We start from the raw sequence: 22,962 nt of genomic DNA, 5'->3' as shown, positions 1-22,962 counted from the left end.
CCATCCCTCCCCACCAGGTTCGGGAAAAAATAAATTTTCCTCGAAGGAAGGTGAAAGAGATAAAAACTATTTATTTAACAAACACACAGGATAATGATGCTAAATAATAAAACCTCCCGCTCTGGCGAGAAAAACCTGGGGGAAATTTCAGAGTCCTTCCATAGATCTCTCTCTCCCCCTCCTTGGAGCTAGGACAGGGTGGTGGGCCCACCTCCAGGGCCAAGGCCTTGGTGAAAATTCCTCCCAATGTATTCTGATGTTGAAACAATCCAGCAGAGAAAAAAGGAAAAAAAACGAAGTCCCAGGAAAACAAAAGTTCAACTCTCTGGAGGAAAAGGAGCTGAGGAAAAAAAAAACTGCTGAAAGCTGGCTGGAAAGAAGAGCAAGACTGGTGCTTCTCTTCCCTCTCCTGCCGCAGCTGAAAGAAAAAGGTCTCTACCTCTGTGTGATCTTGAACAAGCTGCAAACTGCTTTGAAAAAGTTTTGCTCAGTTTTTCCTCCCTCCTCTCAGGCTCAGTTTAAATGCATAGAAAGGCACAAAAATTAATTTCTGGGCATAGGGCAGTGATATGGGATACACACCATAAAGTCACCCCAAGACAGATTCATTTCCTAGTTTGCTTTTGATGATTTTCTGAAGTTATCATCTTACTGTTTTGCTGTGTCTATTGGAAATTTTATAAACAATTTTAAAAGACTTCTGAGACAACATGTTGTTGGAGGAAACTGGAATATTGTTCTCCAGCCGGATGTTTTAACACAGCCAGATGTCTTTTATGTGGTACAGAGGCAGAAGAGGTTAACAACAGACCTGATGCCACCTTAGGGGAAGGAAGATTTCCTCAAGTGCAGATCTAGCACATGTTGCATGCCACTGCACAAAAATCACAGCTCTCAGAAATGCTTAACTAGCCCTCATTATTTCATTGTCATCAGCCCCAAATATGTGGATCCCTAAGAAACTGTCCAAAACCACAGTACTTCACAGCCCTTTCATTAGATCTTGTCCTTATGTTGCCAGCAATCACATTTTCAAGCTTTCTCTGCTAATAGATTAGTGGTTATTTCATTGTTGTTTTTCACTGATTGTTTTGGAGGTTTTTTATGAAACTGAGGCTCTGGGATATATTACTCTGGGGGAGGCAGTTTTAGGAACAGAGAAGCAAAGTAATAAACATGTTTGAATAAAGTCAAAAAAAGATGTGCAAAGAAAGATGATTGACTCCATAAACACAAAAGCTAGAAAAACTCTACTTTTACATACATATAAATAGAGTCTTATGTGGCAGCACTGATGGACTGTATGAGTCTTGTTGTACTGAAAGCTCTATTATAAAAAGAATCCTGACATTTAATATTTTGTCTATTATTTCTAGCCAAGTCTTACCCAGGCTTCTGGATCCACAGTGTGTTTTGAAAGATCCACTATGCCTACCAGTATGACAAATCTAGGAATTCTCTTTTCTCTGATTCTCTGTTTCTATTTACTGTGTGTACTTGTGCATTTTGAAACAGTATTCATTAAGAGTGTGTTTGAAAGGTCCACCAATATGTGATAGAGATTCACAAAATCTCACAGGAAAAAAGCAGTTTGGGAAAGGAAGGGAAAGAATTAGATTAAATCATAAAAATCAACAATAGCTTTTGGATGTAGAAGAACATTTAAAAAGCCATGAACGAGGTCAGCCCATGTGTTTTCTGAACATACTGCATACACAGTGCTTGTTCCTAAACTCTCCTGGGGCAATGAGACTGAACTGAGGTAGTTTGCCATGAAAAGACAAGAATTTGCAAAGTTGGATATCCAAGAGACATGCCTATATCACTGTTCCTTATAATACCTGTCTGGGATAAAAATCTCCTCAGGTCAGACCCGAGCCAGGACTTAACACAGACACACTGGCCCTAAAACAGTCTTTGGAGGCTACATTAACCTTATCTGTCAGCATAGGACTTTGGTCTGTATTGCAAGGCATCTCCTGCATTTACAGACATTTTGTGTGCAATTCCCTTTCCCCGGGTGCCCAGGAAGATGGCACTTGCGGCTGGCAAGGCCGTCTGCAGGGCCTTCTGGGCGTGTAGTGTCACTGCCCTTTCACTGCGTGGCACCTCCCCTCATCTCCACGACTACTGCCCCTTCAAGTACTCGGGTCTGTGAACAGAAGCATGTTAAGAACCTCAACATGCTTCATGTGCTAATGCAAACCAGCATGTTCGATATACTCTCTTCATATATTCATTATTTTATAGCTGGTTCTTTAAAAAAGCTTTGAGCTGGTTTGCACTCTCCAGTTTAACATATGCTGGAAGGATAGGTATGGGAGGAAATCAGGAAAAAAACCCGTTTTTGTTAGAAAATAAATCCCAGATTATAAAATTCATTTCCTATCCAACAGTGAACAATGTCCCAGAAGATCAGACAAAGCAGCTGCATGTATAAAGTGCTGGTTTTTTACTTGTACAAGAGAGGAAAATAGTAAATCAGTGATTACAAAGTCATGTACTTTTCTTGATATTTTAAATATGTATTAAATAATCATGTGAGTGCTTCAGTGCCCAGGATTAAGGTCTATGTTAAAAAGTCACATGCACCGTAAGCCAGGGACTCTGTGTGTTGTACTTATTCTTTTATTTAAAAGCTGTTTTGGGGAAGATGCTGTTAAGCAAACATGACTCACAAAGTCTTTGAAGCCAATAAACTGAATTACAGCATATTTCTATTGAATTTGTGTTGCTGGCTGATTAGAGAAACTTATATTCATTAATAATTAGTGCTTTCCAGCATTAATGATATGACTTACTACCACACAGAGAACTCAGCACAGAACTAAGAAACAGGGGAAATTTCCGCATTCAGAGCAAGTTTATAGTTCAGCATCCCACAGTTACTACCTGTAATCACACAGGCAGACACTTCAAGACCCTACATGACCCAAGACATCTAAAACATTTGCTTTTCAGCCTCCACTCTGAAGGTACATGGAACCTGCAACACTATCTGTTGTCTTGACATAAAATCTTCATTTCCACCCTGCCAGTTGCAATAGGGGCAAATGAAAAACCTATTATGCGAAACAGGTAGTTTGATGGCAAAGGAAGGAGTAGGATTTTGTTTATATATTCTTGAAAGTTTCAAATTACATGAGTAGCCTATAAAGCAATGCTAATGCATAGCTTTATTTTCTTCCTCTGTATCTTTTTATGTTAAATGATTTTTAAGGGCAAGAGGGCACTAAACTTGCTTCTAAAAATAAATGTGTAGTAGATAAGCATGAAAGAATGTGTAAGTTGACAAATAATTAAAAGAAGAATGAAAAGGCCAGATTTTAGTGCCATGTTCCTCATGCATCTATCATGCTCAGTGACAACTCCGTGGAGTGTTTTTCAGCTAAAAAACCACCTTCTGAGTCATCACTCTCACTGACTGCATGGCACTGCTATTCTTAGTTATCTCTGTGACAGCCTGACCTAAGCAGTGCAGAGTGGGACAAATTTCCCTATATATGTGTTCTCTAAGCATAAGTCATCCCTGGCCTATTATTAGGATGCATATGCCTAATGAGACACCTAATCACTGTTACCACCCCTGGAAAGAAATAGCAGATCATGCAAAAGCTGGCACTGTAGTAAGCCATATGGGAACTAGAAAATGGCCCTCAGGTCACCCTTCTTCTGAGAGCTGATGACGAGAACAAGTGATCTGTGTTGGATTTCAGCTGGCAGGCCAGAAGGGAAAAGCCTACAGCTTCCTTTCTGTGCCTTGAGTTCTGTGCCTTATTTGGAGAGGAATATATTGGTTATCCAGAGAGTGTTTTTAAATGTTAAAAAGAATGGCAAGAAGGAAGCGGTCTGGGGCAGTGAGATTTTTGAGCCGTAAGAAGACACTGGGATCTGCTAGTAAAAGCACCACCACAGGTAGGGAGCTACAGGCACAGACTCAGCACAGCCTCTGTGGCTGAAGTTGGGATGGGTACTCTAGAGCCAGGTCTCACCAGACAGACCTTGGAAAGCTGATTTCTTGGTCTGCCAAAACATGAGACCATGCTCAGAGAAAGCTGTTAGAAATGTCCCCAAAATTGTGACATCAAAATGGCAGTGGAAGAAAGGTGGTTAGAGCACCTCCTTTCCTGCAGGAGATGCTGGCCTGAGGCCAAGCAGTACCTTCCAAGAGGAATATTTTCACTCTCTCTCAGAGACGACCTCTTCCAAAATGCAACGTATTTGACTTATGCAGTACTAAGAAGTCTGAAATTCATGCACACAATCACTCTTTCAGTACAATTCCTCTTCAGAGCTGAAGTCTCCAGACAAAACAACCAAACAATGACAACATGGGTAAAGTAAAATACCTGCTTTTCTTTACCACAGTTGCCAACTCACTGGTAGGCAGAACACCTCCTTTTAAAATTAGAGAGTCCTGAATCATCACTTTGTGCCTCATTCAAACATCCACAAGGTCACAGTCTCACCTTTTCTCTAGTCACTAGGAAATCGTGCTGTTGCGTGTTCAGATGATCCCAAAAATGTCAGGCATGGAAGCTGTGATTTCCCAGGGACAATGAAACATCATTAAAGTTAGCAGACAGTGCTCATTGGGTAAATGCCAGCATCTAAATCTGTCTTCCTGAGAGAACTGTAAATCTGCTCCTCTGTCCTCAAGCGAGGAAGTGAAACCTCTGTGCATATATGTAGGAGATAGCCAGTAATATTTCATATCTACAGTGTTGGCTATTAAATGCCCAGGTCTTTTTCAAACTGGGTTAATAAATTTTCATGGACAGAAACTGATCTCTATTTGTGATGCACTTTTATGGTCTTCCATAAAGACTAGTCAGAAGAAGTAAAAACAACGCTCCAAGTCTGATACTGATGGCAGTGTACTTGTACAGGCTTATGTCACTTTTGAGTTGCAAAGCAAGAATTACTGCAATTACCAAAGATGCCATATTTTTGTTAAGAAAATCCCATAATTTCAGGGGTTTTGTTAAGTTAAGTGATATTCCAGTTTGTAAAAGGTACCTCTCATCTCCCGTCTAGAGCGTTGTGGAACAATTTCACAATTCAGAGCACAGGGAGCCCCTCTAAATCCCTGCATCTTCTCCACAAGCCACCTGGAAGCACTTCACACAGGGATACCCCACACAGCACATTTACCTGGCCCAGCCACAGGCCCTGTGACGGTCCTCGCCTGAGCTGCCTGAGTGTCCCTGGGAGCAGCCCCAGCCCATGGTTCCTGTGCTGGGTGGCTGGAGTGTTCCAGAGGCCACAGTCAGCCCAGGCCTCTTCCACATGGTACTGCATGTTCCTGTGCCCAGCACAAACCCAGGGCAACACCAATTATTATGATGCCTCACAGGGGTGCTCGGGGAAAGGCAAGGAAGCCTGAAGCAAGGACACCAGGATATTATGAGCCCATTTTCCTTTTCCGGGCTATATTTTGCACAAGGTGGGGTCCAAACAGCACCTCTGGAAAGCTAAGGAAGCCAGTGAGCCCACCACCCACTCTCTTAGGACCATTCTCTGCTCTGGATGTTAAAAAGTTGAACATCTTCATAGAAACCCTCAGTAAGTGGGGCCAGGACTGAAAGCCATTTCCTGAGTAGTCTGACCCTGTTCTAGCAGGGCAGGGCCTCCCTCCTCCCTCCTTTCACAGGGATTTGGACCTGCCGAAGTGAGCCTGGCGCCTTGCCTCAGGGAAGCTGCTGTCAGAGTCATGCATGAACTTCCTACCCCAAGCCACACCAGTGGCGTTCCACTCTTTAGGTAAATGTTCTCCATTACACTCCTACGTGGTTAATTAGCAGCTGTTCAGGTACTGTAAAAATGCAAGAAAGTTCAATAAATATAATTTATAAATAGATAACACCAAACAGCCTGGTTGGAAGCCTATTGAAGCCAATGGGAAGATTTCTGCTGTCCTCAGTGGGCTTTGGAACAGGCCCAAAGGCTGTTCAGCATTAGATAGAAAGGATTATGTCAGGACTATAATACCTAATCTGTGTAGTAGCCAGATTAATTACACAATTAAATTTTCATTAATTATCCCAAATTGTCTTTCCTGATAGCTAGGTGTCGCGGGTTCGGTTTGTAACCGGGCGGAAACACCAATTTAGTGTAGTGATTTGGTCCAAAATACTCATTACTGTTTATCTGCTGTGAGATAAGAATTAGGAGAAATGCAAAGCAGGCACCAAACTTGAAAGAATATAAAGAAGTTTATTAACAGACCTAAAAGAAGGGAAAAAAGAAAAAAAAAAAAATTATACCACCTTCAGAACTCTCCTCCTCCCCCCACCTTCCTCCCTTCTCCCACTGACAATGTAAAAAGACAACCCTTAAGACGTTCAGTCTGTTTACCACTTCCATAATAACCTTGTTTAGTCCATTTAGAAAGAGAAGTCTCTTCTTGCTCATGCTATGAAAACAGTATCACAACGAGACAGCCGCCCACTTCCAAATATTGTTCAGTCCATTCAGGAAGAAGAGTCTCTCTGCCTGCGTGTGAGTCCTTTCCCCCGACTTGCAGCTTTTCCCACAACTGCTTTCGAGGGTCCACTCTTGAAGGTTTTTGGGGTACAGTTTTAAGGTTGAGCCGTTCAGAAACAAAAACAGAGGCCCTTCTCCTTCCCTGGGAGCAAAGGGTCTTCATCATCTTCATCTTTAGGACTATCTCTGGGAACATCTCTAGGGACTGAGGTTTTCTCCTTTCCCGTTTGGAGCAAAAGTCCTCATCTGGTCCATTTCTCCCTGTCCAAACTTCTCATGAAATTACAGCTGCGTCAGCATCTGCCTATCTCAGCGCAGGTGCTTTTGCTCACGAGTTGAACACTCCACCCCCCAGATCTTCATGGAATTACAACAGGATACTCTGATATATCATAGCTTCACAACAGAATTTCAGCTTTAAGCATCTCCTCTCTCTCTTCCCTCAGGGTTTCAGCTCTTCACAGCAATAAAAGGGTTAATCTCACCTCGGCCTTGCAGCTTTGCAGCTGGAATGTTGAATTTTTCTTATCGCAGTGGAGAGGGGGGAGAGCCGAGCCGCTCCGGCTGCCCACGGCAAGGCAGTGGGGGGGGTTCCATGGCTGGAACAGGTCCATCGGCTCCAGGATGGCCGTGGCCCGGCCCGGCCTGGCCCAAGCAGGGCCTGGCCGGGCCCGCTGGCCCCCACACGGGGCCCGCAGCCACCTGTCCCAGCGCCGGAAACGAGAGAGAGCTTGGAGGGGGAGTTTGCCTATTCTTAAATGTGGATAACAGAGGTGATCACAACTTTAAGTGGCTTAGAGAATTGTCCGTATTCAAACTGGCCAGCTGATAGGTTCTATCAGTTCCCAGAGGAAACTGTAAGCACCCCTTAGCAAGGATGTCCCTTCCAGGACTATGCTTGCTAACCTATGACACTAGGATTAAATATGATGTCTTGCAGTCTTAAGCTCTGAAACAGTGAAGCATGTGCCTAACCTTGAAAATGCAATTAGTACCCTGGAATTTGTGCCCTGGTTCCTATTTTAGAGAACAGGAGGAGTTTGTAATGCTCTTGTCTCTATGAACAATGGTTTTCACTGATACAATATTAATTACAACATATAACCTGTCACTAACATGCACAGTCATGGTAGATACCTATTTCTAGTGACCATGGGTCTTACTGCTTGAAAAATAACAAGACTAAATATATTGAGTTTGAGGACAAACGTGTAGGGGAAGGAAGGAGGAAGAGAACATTAAATAAGTAAACATTTAAAGAAGTGTCTGCCGTTTCATCAATAGTCATTAAAAATGTTATAAAGTTCCTATTGAGAACGGTTTTATTCTCTGACATAAAATTTGTCTGTTTATAAGGCTGTCTCTGTGACTGACTCTGATGCTACTACACAGAGAACAGAGCTTAAGGGACTGGGTAAACATGGGAAGTTCTCTAAGTAACAAAGGAGGGAACCAATTTTCTGGGCTACTGATACCCACTAGGCTAAGAATGTAGTCAGTGGTGTAACAGTCTTTGGGCAGTTTCCAAACAATGCTGTGTTGTGGGAAGGAAGCTATAATGCAGTTGTGTGCCTGTCTTATATTGACTTCTAGGTCAAACAAAGCCTGAAGTGATTTGGAATTCACTTGCTGTGCCACTGCTTACTGCAGCTAGTTTGTGAAGGAAGCTATTGTGCATGAAAGGGAGAAACAAAAAGCATTTGATCCTTGCAGCCCTCATGAGACAGCAATGAATTTACGGCAACTTTTTTCTTTCCAGGCAGCAAAGGAACAGATTACTATCTGATTATAGATCAGCATTTTTACAAATGCTGAACAGCAAATGCTCCCTGGCATCGCTTACTAGGGATGTGAAAAGGAATTATTCAAATGACTTAGAAATTGCCTGACAGCACTTTTGAGATAAAGATGCTTTAAAATAAATCTGTGTCTAAGCATTGCTTACCTAGAGATAACAAGATGGGGATTGCTGTATTTGATCAGGCTGAGAGTGCTTTTAAGACATGATCTCTAGCAGTGGCTATGAGGGTGAAGAGAAAAGCACACAAGAGTAAGCGGGGCATGTACCAAGTGATCCTTTCCCCTCATGCATCCCCCCAGACTTCAGATACCCCTCACATGAGGCACTGCTGGAGCTCACATGAACATTCTTACATTGAAGAGTCTGCTTGCTTCCCTCCACAAATTAATCTATATATTTGACCTCCCCACCATTCTGGGACCTCAGTTTCCACCACACAATAAATTTGAGTCACTACGTGAAAATCATAGTCATTTGCTTCTTTTTGCTGCTTGCCTGTTAGCCGCCTGAAGCCCTTGAATTCTGCAAAAGTTGAAGGGAGGAAAACAACCATTTACACTCTATCTTCTCCAGACGACTTTGTAAGTCTGTATGACATCTGACCTTGATTATTTTTTCACAAGTTGAAGATGAACTTTAGCTTGAAAGATCGAATGATTAGTCAATCATTCTATACCTCATTTTCTCCAGTTATAGAATGAGTTTCTGATGTTAGGTGCATTTCTAAAATTTTATTTCCCCCTCCACCCCAATGTCCAGGAAAGCTCACCTAACAGAATGGTTTGAGCTCTTCCTGATATTTTAGTAAACTTCCTGACATTGCAAAGTTAATGGAGATGACATGATCCTCAATTGCACTGAATACAGCAGTGTTGTACAGCAAATGCTACTGTTAACTCAGTTTTCATGCAAGAAACTTGATAGATATGTTAGGGAGAAATAAACACCTGACTGAAGGAAGAGCTCATATTTTGCTGTTCCGCAAAATAGTGGAAAAAGCTGCACAGAGATCACTCATTTACTTTTTTCAGTTTGTGTATCTGCAAAACAGAAAGCACAAATGGTCAGAAACACCTGTGTTAGACATGAATATACCAGCCATGTGCAACAAAGGAATGAAAATGGCCTCTGGTGAGCTTAGTGAGCTAATCACTGGGAATGTGATCCTGTCTTCTTGAATCAGAGGCAAAATTCCTAGTTAAATTCCCAGGATGGTTTATGAATCTTAATGGGTAAACCATCTTTAAGGGGTGTGGTTGTAGTTTTTTGAACGTCATCTTTCAAATTCCCTGTAGACTTTAACAAAACTATTTTGACTTCTGAAACTCCACTTCCACACAAGAACCTTCTCTAATATGCTACCAGACTGCCTAGCCAGGCTGACAAAAAATTCTGCCTCTCCCTGTCCAGAACCAGATGTGAAACAGAATCATTTGCTTTTTCATGTAAAGGGCACAAGTCTCCAAAAAAAAAAAAAAAAAACAAAAAAAAAACTACATGATTACCTATTCAAGGCTGAAGTCTGTCCAGCAACAAAGGAAATCCCTACCCAAAACAGTAGGAAGGTACTTGAATTGTGCCGGAAGACAGGACCATCAAACCTGCTTATATTTCCCTCTGCTGAGGTCAGGATGCCCAATAAACAGTTCAGGTCCCAGCAACTGTGGACTTCCTCATGTCTGAAAGCAGCCTTTTCAGGACTTCTGCCTCATTTCAAATTCCCTTGTAAAATCCAGGATTATTTCTACCTAATTTATTTATCCCTACATGGATATTTAGGCATACCACTTTAAATGTTTTGTTTCAGCATTACATATGGGTCTGTACGTCTTTGCTCTGCAAATAAAAAATTATTGTGAGCAATTGTTTTGCAGAAGTCTCATTCAGATACTTGAAGAAAAACAGCAGTCCAGGACCTGGGTCTTTATTCTTGAATGCAAGAAGAATAAAGTAGGTGTATGTTGAATGTTGCAAGAGTGACACTGTTGTGCACACCATTTCTATTTGCTCACTGCAGCATTACTGCACTCCCAGGGGTAATATTTGCCAGGAATGTGAGGATCCTGCAGGACTATGGCTGTCTATGGCTGGGCGGAGGGAAGCATTTGCCGAGGTGTACACACCATGCTCCCTGACATGCTGAGGTTCCTCCCCAGCAACATCCCACCGGGGCATTGCAGGCCTGCTGCTCCTGGAGCATGCACAGGAGGTAAAGCTGACAACAGTTCTGCTTTGAAGTTTCCTCCTGGCCGCAGCATTTGAGGATTTAACCCTTAAGGAGATTGCGGTTATAATCATCGGGATGAGAATCCTAGATTGCTTCCAAGGATTCAATTAAATATGTCACACAATAAAAGTGCATGTATAAGAGACCATTTGGGTTTGGCACCATGCATGGGACTAGAGTCTAATTAGGCCTTTATTGCTAACAACATCTGATTATAACACTGTCTGCATTTCACAATGGGTGTTTTGCAAGCTCTCTCTGGGTTAGCTAACACGGGGATGCCTATGCCACAAAATGGAGCTTGATGCAGAAATCATCAAAGCAGCACTGACCAAAAACTGAATTTATGCACTAGCATTCAAAACCAGAGAGCCATGATTCAGTTATGCCCACTGATGTTAACAGGTCATTCAGTCTAATAATCAAAGAATATTTTGAGTCAGGTTGAAGACACCAGTACTGTGGCCAAGGAGAGTACTGTTCCCAAACTCATGGTCAGATGAACTATATAGTTTCTGAATTTTCACAGGGAATAACAACATTTGGACCTTAGGTCACTTGTCATTGCCTGGGTTCTGAGAGAAGATGACTTAAAATCATTCAAAAGGTTTTAAAAGTGAGTCAGGAGAACACATAATCTCACAACACTCTCACAGGACCAAGTAGGCATGAACAAACTGGGAATTTTCTTTCAGAACAAATATTTCCTGTGCACTTGACCAAAAATGAGAAATTTTGTTTTCTCAATATCAAGAAAATTAATTTACAGGTTTCAGTCAAATGTAGCGAAATATTCTTAAAGGCTTATTTGTGTCACTCCAAATAATGTAACTCTACAGAAAGGAGCAGATGTGGCAGTGCATGCTTGACAGTCAGATCCTGCAGGGTATAGATTTGCATCCAGCCCTGGGGCTTTTGGTTTCTTACTGATAACTGGAAGACTGGTAGTATTTGCCAAATATAACTTGAACTTAGGTGGTTGCTATTGAAACTGAGTAAGAATAGAGACATACAGTCAGAGCAAGATAAAGTTTCATGACCCATCAAAAAGAAGCAGATGCCTATTTTCACTTATTTGTTTCTGAAACATTATTTAATGGCAAAAGAATAAAGACAGTTTTCAAGCTGGTACAATAGGAAAAGAGTCATAAATTAAGAACTCTTTCTGAAGTGTGTCACTTGTGATTTTGTGGTAGTGCCATTTCTATTGCTTTCCAGGTGGCACTTACTGGATGAGTTTTTAATATCTATTATTCTCCACTGTATTTTCACAAGATCTAACATGTTAATTTAATATTTTTTTAAACTTTATTAATCTTTTAATAACAACTTTTGCTTCATGTCACAAGGTGGTTGTGATTTCTTGATGGAATCAGTTAAGGGTCAAGCTTTTCAGATCCTGCCAATCAAGGTAACTACACTGAACTTACTCTAGCCTCAAGTCTTTATTAGAGTCTTGAGATTATCTACAACAAGTCAAACATCATAAATACTGCAATTAAGGACTAAATATTTGTTAGGGGCATCCATTTATTTGGAAACACTGTCTTTCTGGGAATGCTTTCTTAGTTCTTGTAAAACTACATATCTTGAACAGCCTTACTGCACACAGACTGGACTCCGATTTTTTTTTTTTTTTAATGCATGGCACAAACTTTTTTGATCAACTCTACTTTTGAAACACAAAAACCAAAGTGGGGTGAGGCCATATAGTTAGTGTGTTTCAAAAAAATTTCAAACATTTCTATTAGGGCTTTTTTTGTAATTCATATATTAAAGCAGCATAGACTTACACAAATATTGTGACCGCTCCCTGGAGACCAACTTATTCCTGGATTCTTTTAATCTATTGTACTCTTAATCTTCAAGCAGTGTAAAGATCATGAGGAATGTGCTTTACTTTCATGTGCTTATAATTTTCTCCATGTGAATACAAACATTGTAGTTACATGGGTATTTCTCAGTGCAAAACACTCTTTGTAGACTAGTAAAAAAGCCAGAAGGCTGACAATGGAAAATAGGGGTAAGTTAGCTGAACTTATATATTATAAACTGATCTATTACACAAAAATTGGCCAGTTTGCAAGCCTTACATGTGCTTTCTAAACAGTGAAGGCTATCCTAAATACTTAGAGAGGATGTAAAGTTAAAAGTAAAAAGCAGTAACTTCTCATTTATAATGGTTTGCTTCATTTTGCAATAAAAATGCAATGCAACAAAACAAAATAACTTTTTTCCTTTGGACTCAAGTGCTCAGATTTCATGAAAGACTAGTTTAACTACACTGGAATCCTTGCCAGTCACAGATGAGCACCTAGATCACTTTGGGTATCAAAATGCAGGAGCTTTTAATTTGTACTGTAAGAGGTGACCAGCTTCTGCTGTGTGCAATGTATTTTCTCATAAAAGCCACCCAAGGAACAAATTTATGTATGCAATATATAGAGAAATGTGTGCTTGTTTTGGGAAAGGCAAGGTTAATGTCTGTGTTGTTGTTGCAGTAGAAACAGGATCTTAGCAAGCATCTTTTGTTTCAAAGGAAGTCCATCCCACGGTTTGGAAACTGAATGTAAGAATGACTCTTGTTTAAATTGACAAAGGCCAAAGTCCTGTCTCAAGTGCAAATGCTAAATTTTAGCTGTTCTCTTAATTTCATTGGGGTTTTGGTTTTTTGGAGGGTTTTTTGAGTTTTTTAAACTTACTTGCTGAATTCATCAGTCATTTTCTTGGCATTAAAATTGGCCAGAATCATACTTTTAAAGGCCTTGAGAAATTTAATTTTAAGTCAGAAAGCTTAATTTTTATTGTATTGATATTTTAACATATTATTCTGACTTTGTTCTGCTTGATAGTGTTCCTCTCCAGCATTTTTGCAAATGGGTTGAACTACTACAAAGTTATGGAGCTCTTGTTACTGAGTTCCTTCCTCCATCAGTATTGTTGCTGAGTTAACTGTCACTGAGACAATTTACACCATGATCATACCAAATAGTTAGCTACAAGAAACCCAAAATTTATTGGGTTTAGCAAACCTTTTTGGAGTTTAGCTACATAATGAATCCAGTCTAATATCACTGACCTCTGTTTTACAAAGCCTTAGAAAGACTGCATCAGAATTTGTAGACCAGGGAGCCAAAATTTTCTTATATGCAACATATATTCTGCACAGACTGAGTAGAAGCTTATCTTTGAAACACCTTTAAAAGCATCAAAAACTGCAGATGTGAGCTGGGGCCAATATCCCAGACCAGGCTGAGTACACAGCATCTGGATGAGCAGGCTCTTTGAATATTATCTCTCACGAGTTATAGATCCATCTTCTAATTGATGACATCTGCCTCTGCTACAGCATGGCAGCAGCCAAACCAAGCAATGCAAGAGGAAAATATGAGGAGTATAGGGGAAAGGAAATCAGAGATTGTATCTGTTGATTTTTGTCTAAATATGGAAATTCTTATACAATAGACCATCAAAAGTAATTTCCTACTTCTTAGAGGACAAGCTGTACATTTTCTAAAATAGTTCAAAAGGTGTACAAACTTGAGCTCAGGCTGTGGAAGTGGGAGGAGGGGGCCAGAGAAGCTGTAGAGAAAAAGAAAGGGAGTACAGGATATCCCCTGCCCAAGCCTTTTTAAAAAAATCCCTCAGTTTGAGATTTCTGTGTATCAGAACAGACAGTCTGTTCACTTGATAGGACTGGGTCCACTGTGGATTGATGACAGGGATGTCTTTATATGGCAAAACCAAAGGAAAGACACAATTTTATGCAAGAACAACTGTGAGATCCCTTTCCAGCTCCACACACGAGAGAAGACATATAGTACCAGAGCTGAAGCATTTTCCTTGTGCCATTCTGCATCATGTCCTGCCAAAAGGAGGAGTCGGTAATATCACAATAATGCTCTATCCTTTGTTGTACTTTTTCTTCTCTGCTTGAGACTCCAGATGTGCCTTGGTCTGCCCCATCACAACCTTGCCCCTGCCTCACAGAACACTGAGCTCGGCTTCTCACTGAGGGCCACAGCCCTGGCCTCTTTTTTTACCAGGAGTGAATATAGTCCTGATTCCCTTCTTTTAATATCTGATTTCCAAACACTTTTATCAAGTGAATTCAGAAAGCTGCTGGGCTCTGCCACATGGTTGCAAAATCTTGAAGAAACCACTGGGCAGTTTTAGGTCTTTGCTAGGTCAAAGAAGAAACATAAAAGATTTCCAAAGAACTAGGACAACCTTTCTCCCAGTACTTGAAGGGTTGTGCTTCTTTCTTGTCTGGTAATACTTGCTGAGTATGTTGCAACAGACTTGTACAGGCATTCTTGCCTAATGTCATTGGGACGTTACAGTACTGAGAAAATCAGTGCAACTTTACAGCTATTAAGCAAAGTGTTGACAGTAGCAAGCATATGGATTCCTTCAAAATACAGTCTTGGGATGCTTGACTTTGTCACACGCATCCCAGTGCTCAGCTTTGGAAATGTGTTTGTCTCAAACAACTTCTTTGGGTAAACCTGAGATCCCTGAATGAGGCACAAACTGAGAGGTAGAGATTTTTTATGCAGAGTCACAGTCCTTTCCAGATTAGTGACCAAAGCTGACAGCTTGAATGATCAACAGGAGTGATGTTCTGTTTCCCTCCAGAGCTCAGGCTCATACAGCCTCGTCCATCAGTAAGAGGGCTGAAACAAACAACAGAAAATCATATGTATAGGTGGAACACAATGATTTTGGTTGAACAGAAGAAGGAATTCTGAGCCTGAAATGTCACCTGATTTTTTCACCTATATCAGCTAGTTTAATAAAGAACAAAGCTTTCCCTGCAAATTCTGTTTCCCTATGTCCATCCAGCATGGTAGCTATGGAAACATTCTCACCATTCAGTGACCTGTTCTAGTGAAATAACAGTTTTGAACAGGGGACCAGTAGGCAGAACAAACATTTCCTATTCATAATGGTAGGTGAAGCTCCCTGTTTTGATTTTAAATTTTAGACAAATTTTTAAAGCTGTCTGGAACAGCAGAAAGCTGGGAAACAGAAGATGATCGAGTATTATTTTAAATTTTAATAAGCTAATTTTCTGTATTTATGATAAGGCAGGATTGTGGAAATAGAGATGTAGATAGATAAAACACAAGCTCAGATGTCTTTTCCTATGACCGGTTGCCCTCAGGAACAAGAACTTACCTGGATTTGAACAGACCATTTCTCTGTCCTCAGCAGTCTTGTGTTGATTTGCAAAAGGTGCAAATCCAATCCTTGATGCAGAGGAAAAGGAAATAAAGAGTGATATTTCCCTACTGGCAGCTTTGTCTGGGTAATTGTAACTTCAAAGTCAAAGCACAAGCACTCTGAAGGCGGCTGGGAAGTTTTCTCAGGCAGGAGGAAGTTCTGAGTAACACCGATGCACAGTGAGATTAGTATACTTGAATTTGACAGCAACGGTGCAGCATACCTGCAGGTAAGGAGAAAAGGATATCAAAGCAGGAACACTGGAATGCGGGGAAGGGTCAACTTATGCAGAAGGACTTCCACCACAGACACCCCTGAAGTTTTTTGGAGTGGCTTCACAGTACTCAGCAATCTAAAGGAAAGAACTGAGCAAGTGCCTGATGATGCACATTTTATGCACCAGATAATCTCGAGCCAGAGTGACAGTGGTGTCACCAGTTATTCTGGTAATGGCCTGCTCTGTTTCTTAGAGGCAGAATGAAACACTTTCACTCTTGGCTTACAGGGATATTGTAGACAAGTAGGAATATTTTAGACAAGTAGGAATAGCAATGAGCACTTAGCCCATCTCTTCCTGTGAAATCTTCCATGTTATGTTCTTAAAAATATCTGAGAAGGTGTCCACATTTCTAAATTCCTATCTCCGTGAGAAAAACAGGATCACGCAATTTTATAGCTAGAAGAGAAAATATTTTGCATGAGAAATTATGTGGCAGAAACACTTTAGAGCTATAACCTTGTCCTGAAATGTGGAGCAAGCGAAATTCATTGCTGGAAACAGCTCAGTTACACTGGATGGATGATCGGGCTTGGAAAAAATAATGAAAAAGAAAAGCAATGAAGCAAAAAAATGAAGCAATTTTACCTGAAAGCAAATGCAGCCCTTAAAAAGAAAGCTCTCTTTTCACAATACCATCTTTCAAGCTAATTTTTTAATAAAATTTTTGAGCTATTCATTGGCAACACTGCCACACTATCTACAGATGAACAACTCATGGATGCAATATGAGACAGTTGCATTTGGACATTGAATGATTCCTGGAGGTAGGTAAAACATTATTGTAAGAGTATTTCTGCAGACTGGATGCTGGATTATATTGAATTCCTGTTCACTCGAGAAAACAATTGGCCAGCATGGGAAATATATATACATGGGTTTCAAGAGAACAGCAGGACCAATAGTCACATTCTCCAAAAAAGACATAAAAGAAGGAGAAAATTCATGGATGGAGGTTTAGGAGCAAACCAAGACATGAGGTAGCGAGTGGAAGAACCACTGAGTAGCTGAGGTGAGCTTGAAGGAGAGTTGCCTGTGGGACTTTTTTATCTTGGTAATGATGGGAGAGCTGAGTGTGACATGCCTTAAGCACTGATTCACAGGTGTCACCTTTGAAAAGTAAGAGCAGTGGTCAGCAGGAAAGTTGCAGAAGATACAGCATGATGTGCCCTGCCCAGTGGGAAGCATGGGGCCAGATTCTTCCACTTGAGAGCAAAAGCACCTGAAAAATCCTTTACTGGTGAAAATGTCAGGGTCCTCAGTTCCTACTGAAATCTTCTTTGAACTTCTGTGCAAGAAAAAAATTCTGGATGTTAAATATAGAAGACAAATTATTTCTTTTGATGTATTGTACAAGATCAAGAGCAAACCTAAAAAACAATAAGTCTGTTGTTACCTAGGAAATTAATACTTACGTGTTTTAATTTATTATGAAGACAAAGAATGATATGTTCTGGCCACTATAGTGTACAATATCATTTCTCTCTGAACAAAGTTTCATCTGCCTTGTTTGTGTCCAACAGCAGCAAGGCCTTCAGCAAGGTGTTGCCAAAGGCCCCAAAACGACTCCATTCAGGTGAACTTCTACCAGCAAACTGGGGTATTTCCTTCTCAGTGATTCATTGGTGTAAGCTTTCTCTTGGTGTAAGCCTGCAAACATGAAATTTAAATCACCTCTCCTCAATGAACAGATCAGATGGCAACAAGGCAGACATGCTTGGAAAGATTTAATACATACTAATAAGAGAGGAAGTCATCAGGAAACTGACAGTTCCTCAAGCTAATGAACATGTCCCAACAAAAATGTGTCTATTATATTCACCATTCTTCCATGAGAGCATTTTTAGAACATTTATCCTGAGCAGTTCAGCAATATTTAGAAAAACATGCAATGTATTTGTTCATTTTTCTCCCAGGCTTTCACTTGACAATGGCCGGCATGAAGGTTTTCCTGAGTTCAACATTTGCCTTCCAGATTTGCAAGATTCTGATGGCTTGGAAATGTGACATAATCTTAATGATTTCCCCTTACTCTCCATTAGGCCATTCCACTGCTTAGGAGTATTGTGCTGCATTGATAATCACCTTGAGAAGACTTTAGTGAAAGCCTGGTGGGTGTGGTGGTATGAAACGTGGAAAGACACAATGCTCCTCAAAATGAGAACATACCACGGATTAAATACTCCTATCTTGCAGCAAGGGAGTGGTAAGAATCTTGGTAGGTGTCCTGGCATAGGGACCAGGACTGCGTGGATGTGCCTGGGAAATACATCAGGAACAGATCCCTTTTTAGTTCCTGAACACCAGTGTGAATATATGAAACATGACATCCCTTTAAAAAAAAAAATAAAATAAAAGAAAGTCAGGCCTCCTTTATCGGACAGGCAAAGACTGATGTACATTCACAACAAAAACCAAAACACGCCAACAAAAAAAAACCCCTAAACCAACCAACCAAGAAAAACCACAAAAAACAAACAATATGTTAAAAAAATAATAGATCTCATACCCATTTACCAGTTTCATTCGAGGGTCACTAAAGCCTGATTACTAAAGAGTAGCATGATTTAGTTACCTTCTTTTGGGATATGTGCCCCCTGTCAAAGGGTTGTCCAAGACTGAGCTGTCTGCTTCGATTTCTTGGTTTCTGCTTGGTTCCACTTTGATTTGATTCTCAGATTTGATTTAGACTACTTTTCATCAGTGAGGCACCTTGACAGGCCATTTAAGTAGCACTGCTCAGTACCCCGTAGAGAGGTCGCATCCTGTTAGAGCTCAGTTTACCTTTGTTCTTTTCCTAGTGGAATTATTTCACCCTAACTTTTTTAGTCTGGGTGGAAATTGTCTAGGTATAATCTAGTAATTTGTTCACTCACTATACCAGACAGAGAAAAACAAAAATCACTAGGGGACAGTTGACCTCATTTATAAACACTTGCTTACGGCTGCTGGGATCCTTGTCCATTGCCTACAGAGGAATCTTCAGTGGCTGTGCTGGACTCTTCTGTGTCTGTAGTTAAATGAAATACTTTTCCACCTTGAACATAATTTTGATCCACCCTCCTGCACTGCAGCTGATGCATAAAGCTGCTTATTAAAGACCTGTTAAAACATCCAGTCTTCTTTGCTGATGAAACAAAACACAAAAGGTCATCTGATATTTGCTTTAAATAGGCCAAGGGTCACAAGAGATAGGATAAAATACAATCATCAACTTATAGCAGGATTCACATGCCCAGCCTACTATTTCCAAGTGCATTGCAAAAGTCTAGCATTTTCATAATCAGGTCACAGATGACTAAAATCAATTGCAAAGGTTAATGCCTATAACAGCTCTTTTTGGTAGTGGATCTTAATTCAAAATATTTTCTCTGCTGTTATAGTAAAAATATGTAATTATAAATTTAATCTCATATTATTGAAATACATTTTCAGATTTCTTACCAACTATAACAATGCAAAACTCAGAAATGAAGACTCCTTTTTGTTCACAAAATACAGCAACTATTTCTGACTCCCTCCCTTTCCCTGCAGTAAACCTTGCCATATTGTAACAGCATTTTGCAAAGTAGCAAAATGTCATAATTATTATTGTGTTTTAGTAGGTACCTTCTCCTCGATGTCAGCCTTTCAGGATGCATCCATCCACCCTTTGGCTCATGCTGAGGTGCTTGGTGAAGAAATTTGGCCTTGGTGCAAGTCTGTGAGGATTTGCTAGCTAATGGGTCAAGGCAAAAGCAGGAGGAACATAACATAGATGGAACTATTTTACATAAGCAAAATTAACTTCTGAGTTGTATCTTGTTTGTTGCCTTATAGGAGAGAAAGTTTTGTCTGGTGAGTATTTGGACAACAATCTCTGTACTCCACAGGGAATACCAAAGGAGATGGTAGTTGCTCTGATTACAGGCTTCATATGACAGGCAAAATTTAAGCAAATTAACTCCTTTAATATTTGTACCACAAACTGAGGCTATTTACTTGCATGATAGCTTGATAAGGAGATCATACTGTTCATAACTGTATCTCCACAGAAGTTAATTTTTTGCTTTACAGCTGATGGTCCAATGGCTCCAAATTATTGCATGCATGTGGCTACAGACAGTGCATACCTGGAGCAGCTTCACGTACTCCACGAAGCAACAGAAGTGCTGAGAGAGATTATTGCCTTCTGCTTTCTCAACGGGAGTGGTGGGACACTGCCCCAGCCTGCCTGAGGCTCGCTAACCACACAGCCAGAGTCAAGGCTCAGTATTGCTCCTGGCACAACCAGAGCGCCAAATTAGGTTTGTGGTCATAGTAAAGAATGTTTTAGACCATTTCTCCTATGAGACTACAGCAGCCCATAATCTTTAAACTAGTCCATATGAACAGACATGGAGCTCCTAGGGTGTGTCTCTACCAATTCATTAAAGGCTCAGCACATGGTGGGGCCCAGTTTTCTGTTAAGGTCAAAGAAATTGGTCACTGAAGAAAAGCTTCTAGAAGTAAAAGATACAAATTGGCAAGAAAAAAATCATATCAATCTAAATTGATATTACACCATATAAGCAGTGAAGTGGTTTTTATGTTTAAGAAAGGCCATTATTATAATATCCTCGTTTTCTAGGCTCTATTCTATTACTTGAGAGTCCTTTGTCCTTATACATTAAAAGCATGCTTAGCTATAGAAGAGGATAGAGGAGTCAGGTCTGACCTGTTAACAGGCAGAGGAAGCAGACTGCCACCTTATGCTCTTTCTTTGCTTCAGTGCCATACTCAGTGCTCTGTTCAGATGCAGTTGTCAGAGTAGTTCTTCATGCAGGATGTCCAAAAGGACTTCTCTTTCTGGAGGAGTTATAGTTCTTTGAAATCAAGAAAGGCAACAAATAACATTATAATAAATATGCACTCATTGATTTCCTTTCCTGAGACAAACACAACTTTTTGCTTTCTTTGTTTTATAAAAAAGAACATGGCAAATCTCTTTCAGAAACAATTCTACATTCTCTTGTAAGTAATTTTTTTTAAACTGCTAGTGATATTCTTTCTTGCCAAAAGGGAGTCAGTCTACACTCCTCCCTCCCCAAATGTTCCCTCAGGAACGCCTTGTACTTTCCCTTAACTATTCACTACGTCCACTGGAGTACAGCTGCAAAAAATGGCTCAACTTTACATCTGGATTTCCAATCAGTCACAAATTCATGGCTGCTTTCCCAGACAGAGAGCAATTAAATGAAACCTGTGAAACCCATTCCCAAAACCTCTGGAAACATCAGTTCACCCAAACAAAGCTTTTCTCAGTGTTTCTCCGCCTAAGCTTTCAGGATTAAAATGAGATTTCATAAACATCTAGGGAGAAATCACTCCCAAATTCATCTGCTGATTTTTTCCCTCTCCCCTCTAGCTCACTAGTATTATGTTCCATTTTTTAAATTTTGCTTTGTGTACATTTTACTTCCACTGTACTGCAGACAACCAAGTGTTCTAATGGATTTGTCCTGATATGCAGGAGAAGCCACATTCAAGTGACATTCTTCTGAATATATTGTAGAGAAAAGAAGCAATTTTTTCTTCTCTAAAAATAGAATGTGGCATCTCCAAAATGCCGTGTTCCAGTTCTGCCCCTTAAATCATGTCTGGACAGCTACTGTTAAGGTCTTGAAACCCTAAGTAGTCTCAGAAACATTGTTGATCAACCAGCTGCAAAACAAAATGGTACACCAAACGTTTCCAAGACAAGACTTTCTTCTTCTCTTTGTACTCTGTAACCTTGGCTGACAGAGTCTTTTTTTGCATCAGGACTGCCCACCTTGCAAGCCTGCAGCTACAGCCAACGTTTCGATAAAGGGGCTTAGACACAGTTGCATCTTCTTGAGCACCATCAGTTTCATCACAAGAGTCAAACGCACCTTTTGTAAGTTCTGCCCAAAGAGTACTTTTTACAGGGCTTGCAATAGCAGTTTTCTTAAATTCCTAATTTTCTCAAGCCAGAAAGTAGCTAATTTCTGATCTAATTTGCACAACACCTTATCTATCACTCCTGCTGTAACTTTGTCTCTGTCTTCAGCATGGATGACGGACCAAAGGGGTCTCAGAGCCCTCACCTGAAGGACCATGACTGCAAGAATCTACTCCCAGCTGACCCTGAAACTGTGAGAGATCTGCTGCTCCACCTGGATCCCTAAAAATCTATGGGGCCTGATTGGATTCATCCAAGAATCCTTGAAGAGCTGGCTGATGTCATCACAAAACCTCTCTCGATTATTTTTGTGCTGTTTTGGAAATCCAGAGAGCTTCCAGTTGACTGGAAGCTTTCAAGAAGGCTGATTTTCAAGAAGGGCAAGAAGAAGGACCCTGAAACCTATAAGCCTGTCAGTTGCACTTTGGTGCATGGTAAAGTTATGAGGAGAGACCTCACCACAGTCTACAACCTCCTTGTGAGGGGAAAAGGAGAGGTACTGATCTCTTCTATCTGGTGACCAGTGACAGTACCCAAGGGAATGGCCAGAATGGCAAGAGAGGTTTAGATTGGATTTTAGAAAGAGGTTTTTCACCCAGAGGGTGTTTGGGCACTGGAACAGGCTCCCCAGGGAAGTGGTCACAGCACCAGCCTGACAGAGTTCAAGAGGTGTTTGGACAATGCTCTCAGGCACATGGTGTGATGTGCAGGGGATGGTGCTGTGCAGGGCCAGGAGTTGGACTTGATGATCCCTGTGAGTCCCTTCCAGCTTGGGATATTCTGTGATTCAACATCAAGCCCATAAGTCCTGCCATAATTGAAGTGGTGGCACTAGTGAATTAAGAACTCTATAAAAACTTACCCTCTATTTATGGCACTACAACCAGCTTTCTGGGAATGTCACCTTAACTAGTATTCCCTGCACCACTTCCCCACCTATGAAATAGTGACAGGGATGAAAATCTAATATGTCACTACAGAACAAAGTAAGTAATACTTGGCAC

The 22,962-nt window shown here is 40.7% G+C and overlaps 1 long non-coding RNA gene across 6 annotated transcripts; it reads right to left on the bottom strand.

Moving 5' to 3' along the window:
* Positions 1–12,089: 12,089 nt before the first annotated feature.
* Positions 12,090–22,289, bottom strand: LOC116453143. Of its 6 annotated transcripts, none has more exons than XR_004243694.1 (5): positions 19,627–22,289; positions 18,961–19,144; positions 18,187–18,349; positions 15,696–17,667; positions 12,090–15,190 (listed from the first exon to the last, which is right to left on the bottom strand). It is a non-coding gene; the product is annotated as an uncharacterized LOC116453143 (long non-coding RNA). The 6 variants fall into 6 exon arrangements; XR_004243693.1 differs by having other exon boundaries at positions 18,961–19,735; positions 20,714–22,289; XR_004243691.1 differs by having other exon boundaries at positions 15,696–17,305; positions 17,433–17,667; positions 18,961–21,354.
* Positions 22,290–22,962: the final 673 nt, after the last annotated feature.

This window comes from Corvus moneduloides, chromosome 1, assembly GCF_009650955.1.
Source record: "Corvus moneduloides isolate bCorMon1 chromosome 1, bCorMon1.pri, whole genome shotgun sequence".
Taxonomy (NCBI): Eukaryota; Metazoa; Chordata; class Aves; order Passeriformes; family Corvidae; genus Corvus; species Corvus moneduloides.
Note: the sequence above shows the minus strand (reverse complement) of the source record. Positions and strands in the feature narration are given on the sequence as shown.